This window comes from Balaenoptera ricei, chromosome 3 (assembly GCF_028023285.1).
Source record: "Balaenoptera ricei isolate mBalRic1 chromosome 3, mBalRic1.hap2, whole genome shotgun sequence".
Taxonomy (NCBI): domain Eukaryota; kingdom Metazoa; phylum Chordata; class Mammalia; order Artiodactyla; family Balaenopteridae; genus Balaenoptera; species Balaenoptera ricei.
Window position 1 is genome coordinate 33,436,729 of NC_082641.1, and position 16,629 is coordinate 33,453,357.

At 40.6% G+C, this 16,629-nt stretch overlaps 1 protein-coding gene and 1 pseudogene across 1 annotated transcript in view; both read right to left on the reverse strand.

Moving 5' to 3' along the window:
* Positions 1-16,629, reverse strand: part of DAB2 (DAB adaptor protein 2) — a 335,672-nt gene that overhangs the window by 171,900 nt on the left and 147,143 nt on the right. The window lies entirely within an intron of this gene.
* On the reverse strand, positions 1,460-1,632 carry LOC132364207 (U2 spliceosomal RNA; annotated as a pseudogene).

The window sequence follows — 16,629 nt, forward strand, 5'->3', positions numbered from 1 at the left end:
TAGTAGAAAGTGGCAAGAGTCTTTCTACCACAGTGATCATCTGACACCTGTGGAAGAAGACAGGGAGGATGGAAGCTTGGGTAGGAAGAGTTGTGAGCTGCATTGCAATTCCAAGAAATGTTCTGCCAAGTCAGTGGGAGTCTTTAAACCAAAGTCATCTTTGGGAGGAAGGGGTCTCATATCTCAAATGACCTGCTTTGGTCCCCCTATCATGCTTGGCCATTAGCTGGGAGCAGCCTTGTGGGAATATATTATAGTGGATCCCAAACAACAAGAGCTGGGGTTGTTCATCAGTGATGCTCCCACAACATAAAAGATGAACAATTCTTTATCATCAACATTAGCTTATTGAATCTTCACAAAAACTCTATGAGGTTAGGACTGGTATCATTTTTGCTTTAAAGTAAGGACACTGAGGCCTAGAGAGGTGAAGTGACTTTATTGCCATCACCCAGTTAGTAATGGGCTGGAGCCTGAGTTTGTCCTCTAAGCTATCATTGTAAGCACATGAATGAGTAAATGCACCTTGGTGTTGCCTGTGAGAAGGTGGAAACCTGAGCTGACAGTGATCAATGCCACTCTTGTTCTTGTTGGATCCAGAAATGCACAAGCCTCCCTCCAGTTTTCATGACACACAAGCTCCTCCCCTATCTGTGGGTCAAGGAATAGAACCAGATGTTTCTGATAAAATATTATGAAATATTTTATGAATAAAACAGCTCCATAGAAGTGCTTCCTAAAACCCCAAGGAAACAGGGTTCTCAGATGCTTTTTCCTATAATTCTCTTTTTTCTTTTTAAGAGTAGGTTGAGAATAGGGTGGATGATCAGAAAAACAAGGTTTCAGAATTCTGAGCAGGGTTGGAGAAGAGGTCCAAGAGAATACAGAGAGCCTTATGGGGTAAGAGACCGGAAATGTGGGAGAGCTGGCAGGCCCCGGCTCCTTGTGACCACAGGCGTAGGGCACCCCGCGGGGCAGGATGGCAGGGGCCGACCACTTAAGGCATAACCACCTGGTGGTCAGGCTGGCTTGAATTAGGGAAGAGCACGGAGCCTGTAAGGCGGCTGAAGTTTCCGTTACCTGGAGACGCTACTTCCACAAAGCCGATAAAACTAGCTCTCAGGTTTGGGGTTGCTGCACTCTGAGAGCTACTGAAAAAAGTCCTTAGCACCAGCACAGAGTGGTAATAATGAAGACACTCACCAATAACTTGCTTAAAAACCCACGAAGCTCAATGCCATACGGAAACTAAAGAGAGCCATCCACCGGCTGCAAGTCGGCGGGTGAAGCCAAAATGGGAAGAAAAGGAAACACGAGCGCCCTGCGAAGGTACGGTGGGCGGAGCCAAGGCTGCATGAAACCTCGCGAGAAAAACAGTACCTCACTCGGGCAAGCCGAAGAGGAGCGAAGTGATGAAGAAAAGGTGAGGAAGGCAGAGTCTGCCCTTTGTTGTTATGAGAGGGGGTGCACCATTCCTGGAGAATACCAGGTCCAGGTGTGGAGTGAGTGGAGCAAGCTCCTATTCCAATTCCCAGCTCCAAAAATTTGCTCCATTTACTGTATTGTCCTCAGATATTAACCTGATGAGAGCAGATACTACACTTGATCGTAGCCAAAAGGCCGGGAAGTGATTCTCTCCTGTAATTCTTGAGCCATTATCCCAGTCCTATTTCCTGCTGCATCTAATCAATGATGTGTTGTTATAGTATGCCTATTGTTTTGGTCTTATGAATCCATATCTTTTTTTCTCCTGAGATTAATTTTTTTCTTTCTTGTTATGTTTCCCATTATTGAGAAGTTGTGAACGGGCTTGCTGAGAAAAGCTGATAAGGACTGACTCAGATAGATAGTTGGTATTTTGAAAGGAGACCAACTACTTTCCCCACCCCCAAAAACAAATAAAGAAAACAGAAGGACTTTTAGGGTTAGGGTAAGTAAACCATTGCTTCCTATTTTCCTATAAACCAAGCACCTTTGTCTTACCTTTCTCTTTGGGTCCAGTTTAAAAAAACAAAGCAAAACAAAAACACCCAACAAATAACTCACAGCCATTTGATTATATGTATATCTATTATATGTATATATATATAATCAAATATGTGTATCTATTATATATACACATATATGTATATATATAATAGAGAGATGAGTATATGGTATGATATATAGATATATCTATATATATGGTATGAATACACAAGATAGACTTCTTTCTACTGCAGTAGGTGGGGTAACATAGAATGCTGGCATGTGGTAGAATCAAAAGACTTCCTAGGCCGAATGCTATCTGCAGAAGTTGCAAGGAAAAACTAAAAGACACCAAGCAAGCAACCATACAATCAACCTCCCAAATCCTCCCTGGATGCTTGCACTTATCACTGCTCCCCTGACCACAGTGTGTGGCATTTTACTTTTCAGCTCAGGGTCAAGACCTGCCCTGGACATGGCACTGGAGGTGGGATCAACTGTCCTGTAAGCTCTTTTAACTGGTGCCATAAACAAGCCTAGTTAATGCGCTTATAATTAAAAGGCATTTTTCTCCCACTGCCACTTTAAGATGAATTCATTGAAGAATTTTTTTTTTTTTTTTTTTTTTCTGCCTTTGGAAGAAAACTATCAAGCACCACGACATTTCTGGTCATCCTCATTTTATAAAAAGAGACCTCCAAATCTCCTAAGTCTTATTTCAGAAATTAGGATCTTCAGTCATAATATGTTAATTAACACCACGATTTGCATTTGCAAATAAGACTTGTACTCCATTTGCTAGAGGTGGCACTGGGCAAGTCTGTCTTTGGAGAAAAGGATGTGATGGGTTTCTTGCTTCTTTGCCCATCTTTCCTGTCACCCAATAGCTGTTCTTTCTGACTTGGGGCTGAAAATAGGAGAGGAAAGACAGATAAAGGGGAAAGAAAAAGTCCACTTAATTGTCCTGCCTGTAAGCTGGCTTCTCATGCTCAGAGCCTCACAGATGGTCCTCCAGACTCACGACCTGCTCGGCCCCTCGGACAGTAACAGACAACAGTTCTCTTCACCTTTGACCTATTGTTCCGATTACCCCTCAGCCTCTGATTTGCAGGTGCTTCATTTTACACAGATCCTCTCAGTCCTAATTCCCTTCTGGAAGAAGTTCTTTTAGGCACATCTTTAGGATCCCACATAAAAGGGCCCCCAGCAGGCATCCCTTCCCCGGAGCCTCCACCTGGCTGTAGGCCTGCCAGATCTTGACTTGCAGTCAGAGGGGAGCAAAGTTATCTCCTAGCCACAGTTCCCTCTGCTCCCCCAGAGCACCAGAGGGGATTTGGTATGTGTCAGAGGAACCTCCCAAACCCAGCAACAAAAGCAGTTTCTCAGAGCTTGTCTCCTTTGAAAGCCCTCCCACTAGACTCCAAGTCAGGAGCCAGGTCTCACCCTCACCCCTTGCCATGGGGTGGAGGGTAGAACTCAAAGTACAGCTTTTTCTATCGAAAGCTTTCTCTTAAATCTTCCTCTTAATTTCCAGTTTGGGGAATCTTTTTACCCTTGAAGTGGGTGAAGGCCCCAAATCATGTACCTGGTTCTGAGCAATTTCCTTTGAAATTTGCATCTTGATTTTCAGCCTCTCCCCTCACTTGATATCTGATGTTGTTTACATGGCATTTTAGTTGAATCTTCCATTTCATTCTATGTATCACCTATTTTCAACGTTCTCTGCCCCTTTTAGCATCTTCTGTGGAAATTTCCTTGTTCTTATGCTGCATACTCTACCAAGTCCCTAAAATGTGTCACCTCCCTGGGGCTTAGCCTTCCTGGGTCCTCCTCCTCCCTTTTTGACATCTAACCTGTCCCAGTCCTCCCCAACAGCACACCCATCATATTTTAGATTTGGGGCTTCCATCCTCAGGGCCCTGATCTTTGCTAAGGGAGCTTCAGTGACTCCTGTGAATGCTCTGTCCTGTGTTCTTTTTCCACATGGCACTGGGCATGTTCATACACTATCAACTGAAAGTAACAACTTGACCCAGAAGTTTTCTAAATTTGAGGATGGTTTGTTGTTCTTCTTCTTGTTGTTTTTACTTTTTAGCAAAACCCTTTTTACAAACTAAATATTTCAATCCATTTGCTAGTAAAAGTTTCAAACAGATAAAATATGAATAAGTGGGAATAAAGTGAGAGTGGGCTCCCAGAGACCACCCATCTGGCTTCCTCCACAGCCCCACAGGCACTGATAAAGAAGCCTGGGGCGTCAGGAAACACACTTGGAAAATCTCGATTTTTAAACAAAACGTGACTTTTAAAACGGGAGCAAAGCACGGAAGATTGATTTTGGGGAAGGGATGTGTGCCCCACAGCCCTTCAGAAGTCACATCACATGGGCTGCCTCCTCTCTATGAAAATTAGTGAATGCTAGGGGCCCCAGCCCCAATTCCCTGCTTACTTCTGATACAGTCAGCTTCTAAATGGCCACCTCTTGGCAAGACCTCAATGTGCCTTGGAATTTGGTTTATTTATTTCTTTAAAACCCAAGCTTCTGAAATGGAATCCCTATGAAGAGACTCATAAAGGCAAGGGCTTCTTTTCTTTAAAAACCAAAAAAACAAAACTAAAAACAAACAGCTCTCAAAACTTTATTCTGTGGATTATGTTTATGGCATTTTAATGCCATTCCTTAAATCTCTAAACCATATGAACTGCTGAGACTTTAACAGACTAATTATGTTGCTGGCCTTTTGAACCTTGACTGCTAGGGACTATGTTACTGCTTTGAGTTTTAAAAGGAGAGCCAAAATGTCCCTTTACCTTTTCCATGTCAGTTTTTTTTCCTATAAATGTACCAACACTCTGTGATACTGACATCATCTGGCCAACACAGAGGAATGGACCCTACCCTTTAGCTGTCCCACCCGCCAGCCATGTGGGTATTTAGACATTCTCATACATATTCAGATTTCCTGGTTAGGCATGTGGAGCAAATCAAGTGGTTGCTACTTAGGGAGGAATTGGCAGGATGACTTTACTTCTTTTTGGGTGCAGAAGGATTCAGGAAGAGTAGAGGGAAAAAGATTCAGAAGTAACACTAGAAAAAGAAAATAGTCTCTTTTCTCCCTCACAATCATTTCTCTCTTGGTGACCCCATAAGAGCTGGTGTTTGTGAAATAGGACTCTTAAGGACTCCGCTCTAGTGAATAAAACAAGCTACCATGATCCTGACAGGCCACACACTAGGCATGGTCAGAGTCTGAAAGGCCTGGACCCACAAAAATTTTGGACTGATTATTTAGCATTGCCTGCACTTTATCCCTGGGAGGAATGAAGCCCAGAGCTGAGAGGGGAAGCCAAGGAGGCTTGTGAGGGCATCTGGTGTGCTTGCCTTACCCCCTGGGGATCCTTGATTGTGGAGCAGTCTAAAGAGAGCTGAGATTCTCAGAGCTTTGCTGAGGAATGACAAATGGCCAATGTGAGGTGTGGAAGCAGCTTTCAGGAGGCATCTGCTCTGATAAACCTCTTTTTTTTTTTTTTTTTTTATGATTAACCTCTTTTTGACATCTGAGGTGGCAAGAAACCCTCTGCACTGATTGGAAAACATTGTTTAAAACAATTGCTACCTTTAGAAAGTAACCATTTTTACTTAAAATTTACTTCCAAAGAATGTTGGACTGAAGGATTGATATCTAATGATTAAAATCTAGTAATTAATCTCTGGAAGCCAGAAAGAGAGGAATCAGAGCTACTTCACCAAGGATGTCAGCTCAGCTCCTCCACAAACACCCATGAACACCCCAAACCACTTTTCTCTCTTTTGATGTTTATAGTTCACACATGCAACTTGGCACAAGAGTATGTACTGTCTTACAGGGTGAATGATTGTTTTATATGTTCTGTCTTGACTCCTCAGTGATCTATTTCTTAAAGGCAGAGAACGAGAACATGGGTTACATTTTTAATATACCACACAAGGTTTCCCTGCTCAGTGCTGGGCACAGGATGGGTCCTCAGAAAATCTTGCTTTGTTGATCAGTGATTGGCAAGTCCCAGTAATTGTCAAATGCATTGAAGAGCCCGACGCCAAGCCTTGGTCTGCTTCTGCTGATTGATGGTATTGGCCAAAGAAGCAATAGCCACGGGCAATCGGGAAGCTGCGGTCAGTTTTATGGCATTCCAGGCAGAAAAGTATCATCTGCTCAAAATGCTTAAAACTAACTTGTATATTAAATATGACTAATTTTTTCTTCCTTGTCAATTTTTGTGCCTAAGTATTCTCACTGCAATATAACATAAAAGTTAACACAGACTTTGGAGCATTCACATTCCAGCTCTGCTATTTATTGGTTGTGACCTTGAGGAATTCTATAAACTCTAAATATCTTTTCCTCTCTCATTTTTTTTTTTTCTTTTCTCTTATCTTCAGACAGCATCCCTAAAATTGTTGCAGGATAACTTGTTTGCTTGGAAGTTAAATCTCCCACTCTACACTGTTCAGGAGACTAACCATTGATGTAATTCAAAATACTTCCAGATATACACAAAAACATACCTAGATAGAGAATGATAGATAGATAGATAGATAGATAGATAGATAGATAGATAGATAGACAGATAGATAGATAGATAGATGATAGAGTGTAGAAGGTAGATAGATGATACATGATAGATTATTCTAATTACTCTCTTAAGAGGATAGATTATGCTAAAGAGAGACTCACTCACAATCTAAACCAGGATGGGTTGAAGTGTGCAGTTTGGGGTATATACTTGGGGCAGAACATTGATATTTGTACAAATGGCAGAAGCATAGAAAATGTTGAGGCAAGGAGGGGACCCGGGAGAGAGGAGAGCAGGGTGGTTGGAGTGGAGCACAGGACCAGAAGAGGAGGAAGAGCTGGGAGGTCCCCACTGGTAGAGTAGACCAGAAGGAGCTTTGAAGAGAAAAATTACTAGGAAGTTATTAATTTGTTTGCCATGGGGTATGTTGGCATCTCTCTTTTGTGTGTCACCCTCGTGTCTTTAATAGAATACCCTTGACTGTATTATGCTCACTGAGGCTTTTCTGTGAAAGTTCTTTCCATTGGGAATATTTAGAGGATAAACTTCACTTTCTTTATCTCTAAAATGGTGATAATGATGGGGTTAGAGCATAAGCATCAAATGAGCTTATGAAATGCTGGCATATAATAAGTGATTATTTTTTTTACATTTCAAATACATTGTGAATTGATTTATCTATAAGTTCATAACTGCCTATGATTTTATACTTACTATTGATTTTTTTTTTTTTTGATGAGTGTACACTGGTACCTCTACTTTATTTATTTATTTATTTTTTTAGTATCTTTATTGGAGTATAATTGCTTTACAATGGTGTGTTAGTTTCTGCTTTTTAACAAAGTGAATCAGTTATACATATATATTAGAATTGCTTTTGTGTTGCAATGTAATGAACGTTTGAGAGTGCAGGTATTGGAGTTAGACAAACCTGGGTTCAAATGCTGACTCTGCCCCTTTTTTTTTTGTGAATTCAGGCAAATGCCCTCTCTTTTCTTATTTGTAAATGGGGATTATATTTATGTCATAGAGACATGGTGAAGGGAGAAGGCTAAGGAGACAACATTCTAAGACTGTATTACTGAAGGTTCCCAAAGGAAAGAAGATTAAACACTCAAATGGGGGTAACTGGAGGAGAATTTAAGAAAGGGACAATTTATAAAGTTGTGGGTAGGCTGTAGGGGAAGCAGCACAATGGCTGGTACTGAATCCTCAGACCAGCAATAGAGGGCATGAGAGGTGTGGAGAGGAGTGGAGAGGGGTGGAGAGGGTACGGAGTGCAATCTGGAAGGACTGTTGTGTGGAACAGAGGATAAGGGAGTCGCTTGATGTGGTCCACACTGATCAGTATCTCTGGGCACAGAGCAGAGATGGGGGGGCAGGATGGAGGTGGATACAGAGAGGCATGGAAAGTGTCCAACATGAAAATGATTAGCAAAGTGCCTGGTGTAGTAATACTCAATAAATGATTGCATAGATTAAACAGAATAAGATATATATAATATTAATGATCTTGAATTTATAGCTTTTTCTGTACCCCAAGAAATCAAAAGAATATCTGGTTTTATATGCCTAGTGAAATCAGTATGATTAAAATATTGGTTCTTGCCAATTCACCAGGATTCATTAGAATCCCCTCATATGTACCCCATCCTCAAGAGGCAGGGGCAGCGTTTCCAGATTCCCTGCTAAACTGTCTTTCTCATGACAGGAGTATAAATATGCTCTATGATGAGGAACTTCACTGCCAGTGATAAAATACCCTGGCTTGCTCACTTTCCAGCCATGTTACCCGAGCCAAGGTACCATACCTCTTTGAGCCTCATGTATAAAAATGGCCTTCTATTTTTGTGGCAACACGGATGGACCTTGAGGGTATTATACTAAGTGAGATAAGTCAGATGGAGAAAGACAAATACCGTATAATTTCCCTCATATGTGGACTGTGAAAAAAAAAAGAAAAGAAATGAAAAGTCAAAATAAAAGAACTAACCAAACAAAAAACAAACACATAGGTACAGAGAACAGAGTAGTAGTTACCAGAGTGGGGTGGGGTAGGGTGAAATGGGTAAAGGGATCAACTGTATGGTGATGGATGGAAAGTAAATTTTTTGTGGTGAGCACACTGTAAGGTATATAGAGGTAGAAATATAATGTCCATGTGAAATTTATATAGCGTTATAAACCAATGTTACTTCAATAAAAATAAATATTAAATTTTAAAAATGATTTTCTAAACATTGATGTACCCCAAGCCTTAGTCCCCTGCCCTTTACTCTTCTCTGTCTAATCTCAGTTCTTGAGTGATCTCATCTAGTCTCAAGGATTTAACTATCATTTATAAGAGATGACCTCAAGCCCAGACTCTATTCTGAGCACCACATTAGTAGATCCAACTGCCTACGTATCATCTCCACTTGGACGTTAAAAGGCATCTCAAATAGAATTTGTCCGAAACCACATTCTTGATTCTTCCTTCTCCACCTTCCCAGGACACCCCCACCAAAAATAAAAAAGGAAAAAGGAAAAAAAATTTTTTTGCCCCTACCCACATTCATCTCATCTAATGGACCTCCATCTCTCTAGATGCTTAGGTTTAAACCCCACATTCTTCCTTGACTCCTCTTTCTCTCGTACGTCACATGCTGTCCATCAGCCAGTCCTGTGAGCTCTGTCTCCAAATCACATTCACACGCTCAGCACCTTTACAGAAGAGTCCTGGACCGAGCCCCCATCACCTCTCAATTAGAATTATTTGGATTAACTGTCTCTAACTGGTCTTCCTGCTTCCACAGTCTTCTTTCCCACACTATAGTCATAATCTCCACAGGGATGATATTTGTAAATATAGGTCATACCATACCACTTCTCTGCTCAGAACCCTAAATTGCTTCTTGACTCACTCCAAGTAAAAGTCAAAGTCTTACCATCATGTCCTGTGAAGTCCCTACATGATTTGTGTCCTCACTCTCCACTGACTGACCTCATCTCTTATTTTTCTACCCCCTAGTGACTCTGTTCCAGCTACACTGGGCTTCCTTGCTGTTCCATGAACATGCTAAGTATTCTCCCATTGCAGGCAGGTTGTTTGCATTTGCTGTCTCCTTTGCTTGGTACTGTCTTCTCTGTCCCCAGGTGTCCTGAGTAGTCCTACATTTCCATCAGGTTCCGCACAAAGTCCCTTGCTCAGCGAGGTCTTCCCTGACCCAGCATCTAAAATAACACATCTCACTCTCAATTCTACTTCCCTGCTTAATATTTCTCCATGGTGTTATTATCATCTTACATATATTCATACTCATTTCTTTGTTTGTGTTTAGTCTCCTTCCTCTAGAATACAAGCTCCAGGAAGTCAGGACTGTGTCTCTTATATTCACTGCTATGTTCCCATAGTTACGATAATAAATGAATTAGCTCATAGCTTAGAGTTGTAGGGACTGTTAACAGTTGGTGGTTCAATGAGATGAAAGTCCTGAAAGGGTCTTTCTTAAATAAAATACACATGATCTGGGATTCTGGGCTAGTCTGTTAAATACTTACTTATTTTATGTTCTATTGCCAATAAAAGTACTAATAAATAATGTAATTTTAAGTTGTTTTTGGTGTTAAAGGAAATATATGTTCATACTTAAGTATACTTTTCATGTGTGAGTTTTAGGATACAAATATTAAGACCACAAATATTTCAATGAAATGAGATAACATTTGTGAAATTGTCTGTCACGGGGCCCAGAATACGGAGGCATCTTAGCAGATGTTTGTTTTCTTCCTGCCATCCTTCTGGAGGCAGAGGAACTTCTATTGCTCCTGAACTTGGGGTTGGAGTACGCATTTTATCAAACCTGTTACTCCATTTACACACCTCTTTCAATTTCATTCAACAGAAGTCAGTGGGCAATATGCAAAGGCAGGAACACTGCCATGAAGACGTGTGATGATTTCTGCAGATTTCCCAAGTGTTCTCCCTTATATCCAACATAAATTATTACACAAATAATTCCTAGAGTATCTTACAGTGGCATAGTGCAGTGTTTCCCAAACTGTGTTCCAAATCAATGCAAGCATCTACAAGATACGAACTGAAGTTCCTCAAAGGCAATGTTTCATGGTCAAAGAATCTGGAGAAGATGGGGTTAAAGAAGGCTAAACAGATTCCAAATTACAGTCCTTCTTTTTGTGTTTTATCTAATAACCTGTGTTGTGAGTCTTCTGGAGAAAAGTCATACGTGTAGGATTTTCTAAACTTACTTCACCATAGAACCCATCTTTATAGACCCTCAGGTTCAACTAAACACACTTTGGAAGATCCAGCATAGTTTAAAAAGACTTGATTCGATTTTCATATAATCCTCTAAGTTAACAGAAAAAAACATAATTATCCCCATTTTACAGATAAAAGGAAACTCTCAGCATGATAACCGGCTTCTTCATGGGTTGTAAAAAGGTAGAGTGAACTAAACTAAGAACTTTTGCTGAGAATTTTAATTTTCATTCCATTGCAACATATTGCCATCTGTATTAGTTTCCTAAGGCTGCTGAAACAAGTCACCGCAAACTGGATTGCTAAACAACAGAGTTATTTTTCTCTCTCATGCTTCTGGAGGCTCTGAGGGAGAATCCGTTCCATGTCTCCTTCCTAGCTTCTGGTGGTTGCCAGCAATTCTTGGAGTTCCTTGGCTTGTAGCTGCAACACTCCAATTTCTGCCTCTGTCTTCATATGAGTTTCTTCCTCCTGTGTGTGTCTCAGTGTCTCTCTCCTTATAAGGGCACTGGTCATTGGATTTTCTAATTTATTCTGCTGCAGAAAGGCTTGCTATGTACAAGCTTGAAGGCTTCATTTTTCTAGGCTAGAATCAAATCTTTATTTTATGACCCAATCGGGAGTGCTCTTCACACCTTTAGTCAGAGTAACTGTCTCTGTTTGAGTATTTGCCAGCTTATTTCTTTTTCTTTATTGGAATTTACCAGAATTCCATGCAGTATTCTAGGCACGATGCACCCATATGACACAAAGAGGCTGTGATAATAATTTTCTAATGATTCTCAGATTTTTTATGGCTTTGAGGTCATGCCGGCCTTTTGGGACATTCTCCATCAAGCTATTGGAAAGAAGTGTTCTCCCCTTTCAAGACTGCTTAGTCAGTAAAATTTAAGTCTAGAGCTGCTGGCACCTGTCTTTGTCACTTCCGGGAAGAAGACTCCTGAGCATGGAGCCAACTTCAAGGAAGAAAGAGGAAGGATGGAAGGAAAGAAAGAGGAGGAGGGAGGTGGAGGGGGGAGAAGGAGGAGGGGAAGGAGAGATCTAATAGACCTAATCCAACTGAGGCCCTGGATCCAGCCATCCCTGAACTGCCCTATTACAAAGAACAAAAAAATTCTTTTTCACGGGTCAACTTGTATCCTTTGCCTGACATTGTCCAGACAAATATAGTATGAAGTGCCTTACGTCCAATTAAAATCTGCTAGAGGCGAGGGAGATGGAGCTGTGAGCAAGCGCCTGCCTTGGGTCAGGCTGTGTTAGGTCCATTATATGTTATGTCATTTAAGTCTTATAATGACTTTATCAATTAGGTATTGCTAACCCATAAATTAAAAAATCAAAACATTAGGATAATATTTTCCTTTAACTTGCAAGAATAAGGTTTAAAAATAAAATGAAGATATATGTGTATATATGTCTGTGTGTTTATATGTATATATAAATACATCCTCTATATATACATATATCTCTTAATGTTATTTACATTAAGAGATATATGTATATGTGTGTGTGTATCTATATATACATATATACATATGTGTTTATATATATAAGTGTGAAACAAACAAAATTGACCTGCTAGTGGTGAAGAGACTTCAGCTCCCTATTTAGAATCAGTGGGAGGGTTTCCAGGGCTGTCAACTCACTCGCCAGGAAAGTCAACTCTCTATTGAAACCTTGAATTGTACATATAAATACTGAGAAATGTATTTTAATTCCCCGCAGACAAGTATTCTGAAAAAAGAGACAACAGGGGTGTTCTAAATTACTGGAAATCAAGTGGAAGAAGGACTGTAGCCATAGGAAAATAGGAACAAAGCATCCATTTCTATGTTGAGTACCTTGGAGGGAAATGTGTGAGGCTGTTAAAAAGAACTTCGTTCCATTTAATGCCCCCTGGCTGCACGAGTTCCTCTGAAATGGCCATACTGTTTAATGTCAAAATGAAGTGGAGTACCTAGAGATTATCATACTAAGTGAAGTAAGTCAGTCAAGGATAAATATCATATGATATGACTTGTATGTGGAATAAAAAAAATGATACAAATGAACTTATTTACAAAACAGAAACAGACTCACAGACATAGAAAACAAACTTACAGTTACCAAAGGGGAAAAGTGGGGATGAGGAATAAATTAGGAATTTGGCTGTAACATATACAAGCTACTATATATAAAATGGATAAACAACAAGGACCTACTATATAGCACAGGGAACTATACTCAATATTTTGTAATAACCTATATGGGAAAAGAATCTGAAAAAGACTATACATTTTATATATATATATATATATATATATATATATATATATATATATATATAAAACTGAATCACTTTGCTGTACACCTGAAACTAACACACATTGTAAATCAACTATACTTCAATAAAAAAATATATGTAAAAAGATATTTTAAAAAATAAATAAAATAAAACTTTAAAAAATGAAGTGGAGTGACCCTACTATGGAAAATAATACAGTAGTTATCTACTTTCAGTTTCTTACCCTTGCCACGATAGGCTAGCTGTGTCACTGCCATCCTCACACACACATCGAATGCCTAGAATCTTTTAGTGACTTGACACCATTCATAGGATAAAAGCTCCTTATCGCCAAACCAGGGGAATGCATTCTCCCAAGGTCCCCATCTGACCAGCTCTGACTCTTGTCTACCCGGCCAACCTCATGTCCTCACCTGTGGCTTACGCACCAGCTAAACCAGTCTGCTTCCAGTTACACCAACACGTCTTGCTCTGCAGTGCTGTCCAGCCTTTGCAGGTGTGTCCCTTCTGCCTGGACTCCTTTTCCCAGTCCTATTTGCTTGACAAACATCATTTTAATCTCTTGCAGGGATCTCCTTGATGAGGCACATAAACCCAGGGTTAATACCTTGTTCCCTGTGCTACTTATATCTTTGCTTCCATAACACATACATTTTTTTTCTATCTGCAATAGTAAGGATAACACTTCCGTCTAGTACCCAAATAAGTGGGGGATTTTTGCTTTGGAAAAATAGTCAATTATACTGTATCCAGCCATAGGCTTTGGGATTAAACTGCTTGTGTTTAAATCTGAATTCTACCTCATTACCTGTGAGACCTTGGATATTTATCTTCTCTGGGCCTCAGATTCCTCATCTATCAAATGGGGATGGTAATACTAACACTCCAGGGGATTTCTGTGAAGATGAATTGAGATAGTCTAAGCCAAGTGATTGTTGCAGGTATGTTCTCAACAAAGGTATATTATTTTGTCTATTAATTTAGGGAAGAAGGATGCTCATTGTCAGGAATTGGCCAAAGTAATGCTAGAGCATAATCAGGCCATTTTCAAGACACTGCAGGACGTCTGTTCTATTTTCCTCTCTTGCTTGTGCACATCAGCTGCTTTCAAAGCTGACTCAGGATAAGGACACCAGCCTTGTCAGTCACCTAGGGAGACACCTCTGTCTTGCTGTTTCCAGATTCCCCCAAAGGTTCCAATCAAATTGTCAGCATACAGTACTGCTGGTTTGGGGCACAGACAGCCCCAGATTCAGCCTTCTCCCAAATTCCATGCCATATTTTGTCACCTGAGCCTTTAAAGTTTTGCCATTTTAAGTCTCTTTTGAGTAGGTCTAGCTGCTTCTGAACCCATTACAAGAATCTTCTTGGGAAGGAATGAAGGAAATGGTTCTGGCAGGTTCTAGCACTCCTCCTATAATCTAAGGATCTCAGACATTAGCCACCATTCTCTCCTTTACTTCCTGCCTCAAACAGCACATCAATAGGCAAGTATAGGGTGGGAGCTCTGCAGGTAACAGCGTGACTTTCCAGCACAGCCAGCCCAAAAGCTCATTTAAATCAGCCATACTGTTGTGGTTTGCTAACTATTGTCTTTATCAGTGAATTCTATGTTCTGGGTAAGTCCAGGGTGCAGACCACTGTGGAAAGGTTCCAGGCCAACCTTTGTGCTGGTGAAGCCCAATTAAGCAGAAGTACACCAGGCAGGAAGCACTCCTGCCTATAGGTCAGTGTGTGTCTCACAAGTTGCTTTTTGAACAAAATCCAGTGCCATTTATTTGGTTAGATAATCCAAGGCATACTTTCTTTAACCAGAGTCAATATATCTCTTTCCTCCAAAATGAAAGATACATTTAAGTTCTCTGGCTTTCTCTTTAGTGGTAGATGAAGGCAATTTAAGAAACTGACTAAGAAGAATTCCCCTTGGATTCATTCTTCTACCTTCCTCCAAGCGCAGCATTAAAGATGAACCAGCATCACCCTGTACTGAGCAAGGCACCAGATTATACTTTAACAAAGCTAATGTGAGCTTTGATCTTTAACCCTTGAATAGTGGTCACAGAGAGCAGTTTCATTTAATCTATTAGCATCTATAAACACAGTTTCAGGCATTTACTTTTAGAGAAAATAACCTGCTCATTTCAGTGGAACAAGATGGACAGCCAAGGTCAATGAAGCATCAAAAGTAAGTTTTCCAGCCCGTCGTGGAGGCGGAATGGGGGATGACTTTTTTTTTTTTTTTTAATGGTATTTAACAAATAGCATCTGAATGGAATTTTAAATCAAAACCCCAGATGATAAAATCTTGGCAGAAGAACCTACTTTTTTTAGCACATTTTTTTTTTACCTTCTGACATCTGTTCTTCTCACTTTCTGAAATAACCATTTCACTTAGCTAATGCTGTGAGGTATCGGCTGGGAAGTTACTCATTTTCTCCCTCACCCATAGAAACAATTTCTCAAGACTTAAAGGAGATTTTTTTACCCACCTCTTTCATATGAGGTAAATCCTTACCAAACTTGAGAAACAATCAAAATTCAGAAAGTCTCAGAGCTACCTCATGGAATCCTGGCTTGCTTTTCTCAGGCAGGAGAAATATATCACTTGCCCCACCTACAGGTATGATTTGGAATTGCCTGTAAAGGGGATTCTGGGAGCAGAAGGTCTTTACTGAATTTCAAATTTAAACCAAACACCATGAAAGACAGAGTAGAGATAAGAGAGAATTAAGAGATAAAATTTCCATTCTCAAAGAACATATAATGTGTGGGAAAAGTAAAACTACTTAGAAATTATAACAAAAGTGTAATATATAATTTGCCAAGGATTCTGTGAAGATGGTAGGTTCACTACATGTGCTTGACCCCTTTCTCTCCCCAGGGTCCCCACTGAGACCCTGAAGACTTGTTTTGTATAAGTTTGGGGCAAGAAGGAGGGAGGGAAATGTTAGCCAGCTGTAGAGTCAGGAGGGGGAGAGGTCCCACCTGCACAGCAAAGATCAAGGGCTCCTGGCCACAGCCTGGGGCAGCCAAGTGATTTCCCTGTAAGGCCCTGGGACAGGGGGGCTGAAAAACCCTAGCCCCTGAGAAGAGGCTAGCACATCCAGAGGAGCCTGGGCCAAAAATCCAAGGTTACTGCAGATACTTGAGAAGGTCAGCCAGCTGTCCAGGCCTGTCACCTCAGTGACCCCAGGAGGGGCTGCCAGTTTCCAGAAGAGGCCTGCCCGGCTGAGCCAAACTGTTCCCCTCTGGTGTTAACTTTCTTTGCCTCGAGATCAGGAGAAGCCCAGGAATCTGGTGGCTTCTGTCCCTATCCATTAATCCCGAGATCACAGCTGGCTGGCCCATTGTCATCAGCCTCCCGGAATAGTAAAGCAATTTTTTTTTTTTTTTTCTGTCTGCCAATTCACAACTCTCATGGAAACAGATCGCCAGTTCTAAGGAATCTCCCTCCTAATAATAATATGCTGGGCTGCTTGTGGGTCTGCGAGGATGGTGATACTTTGTTATTTTTAAAGAACATACAAGCATATTGTAGTCAAAAATATTAAAAGACTGAGAA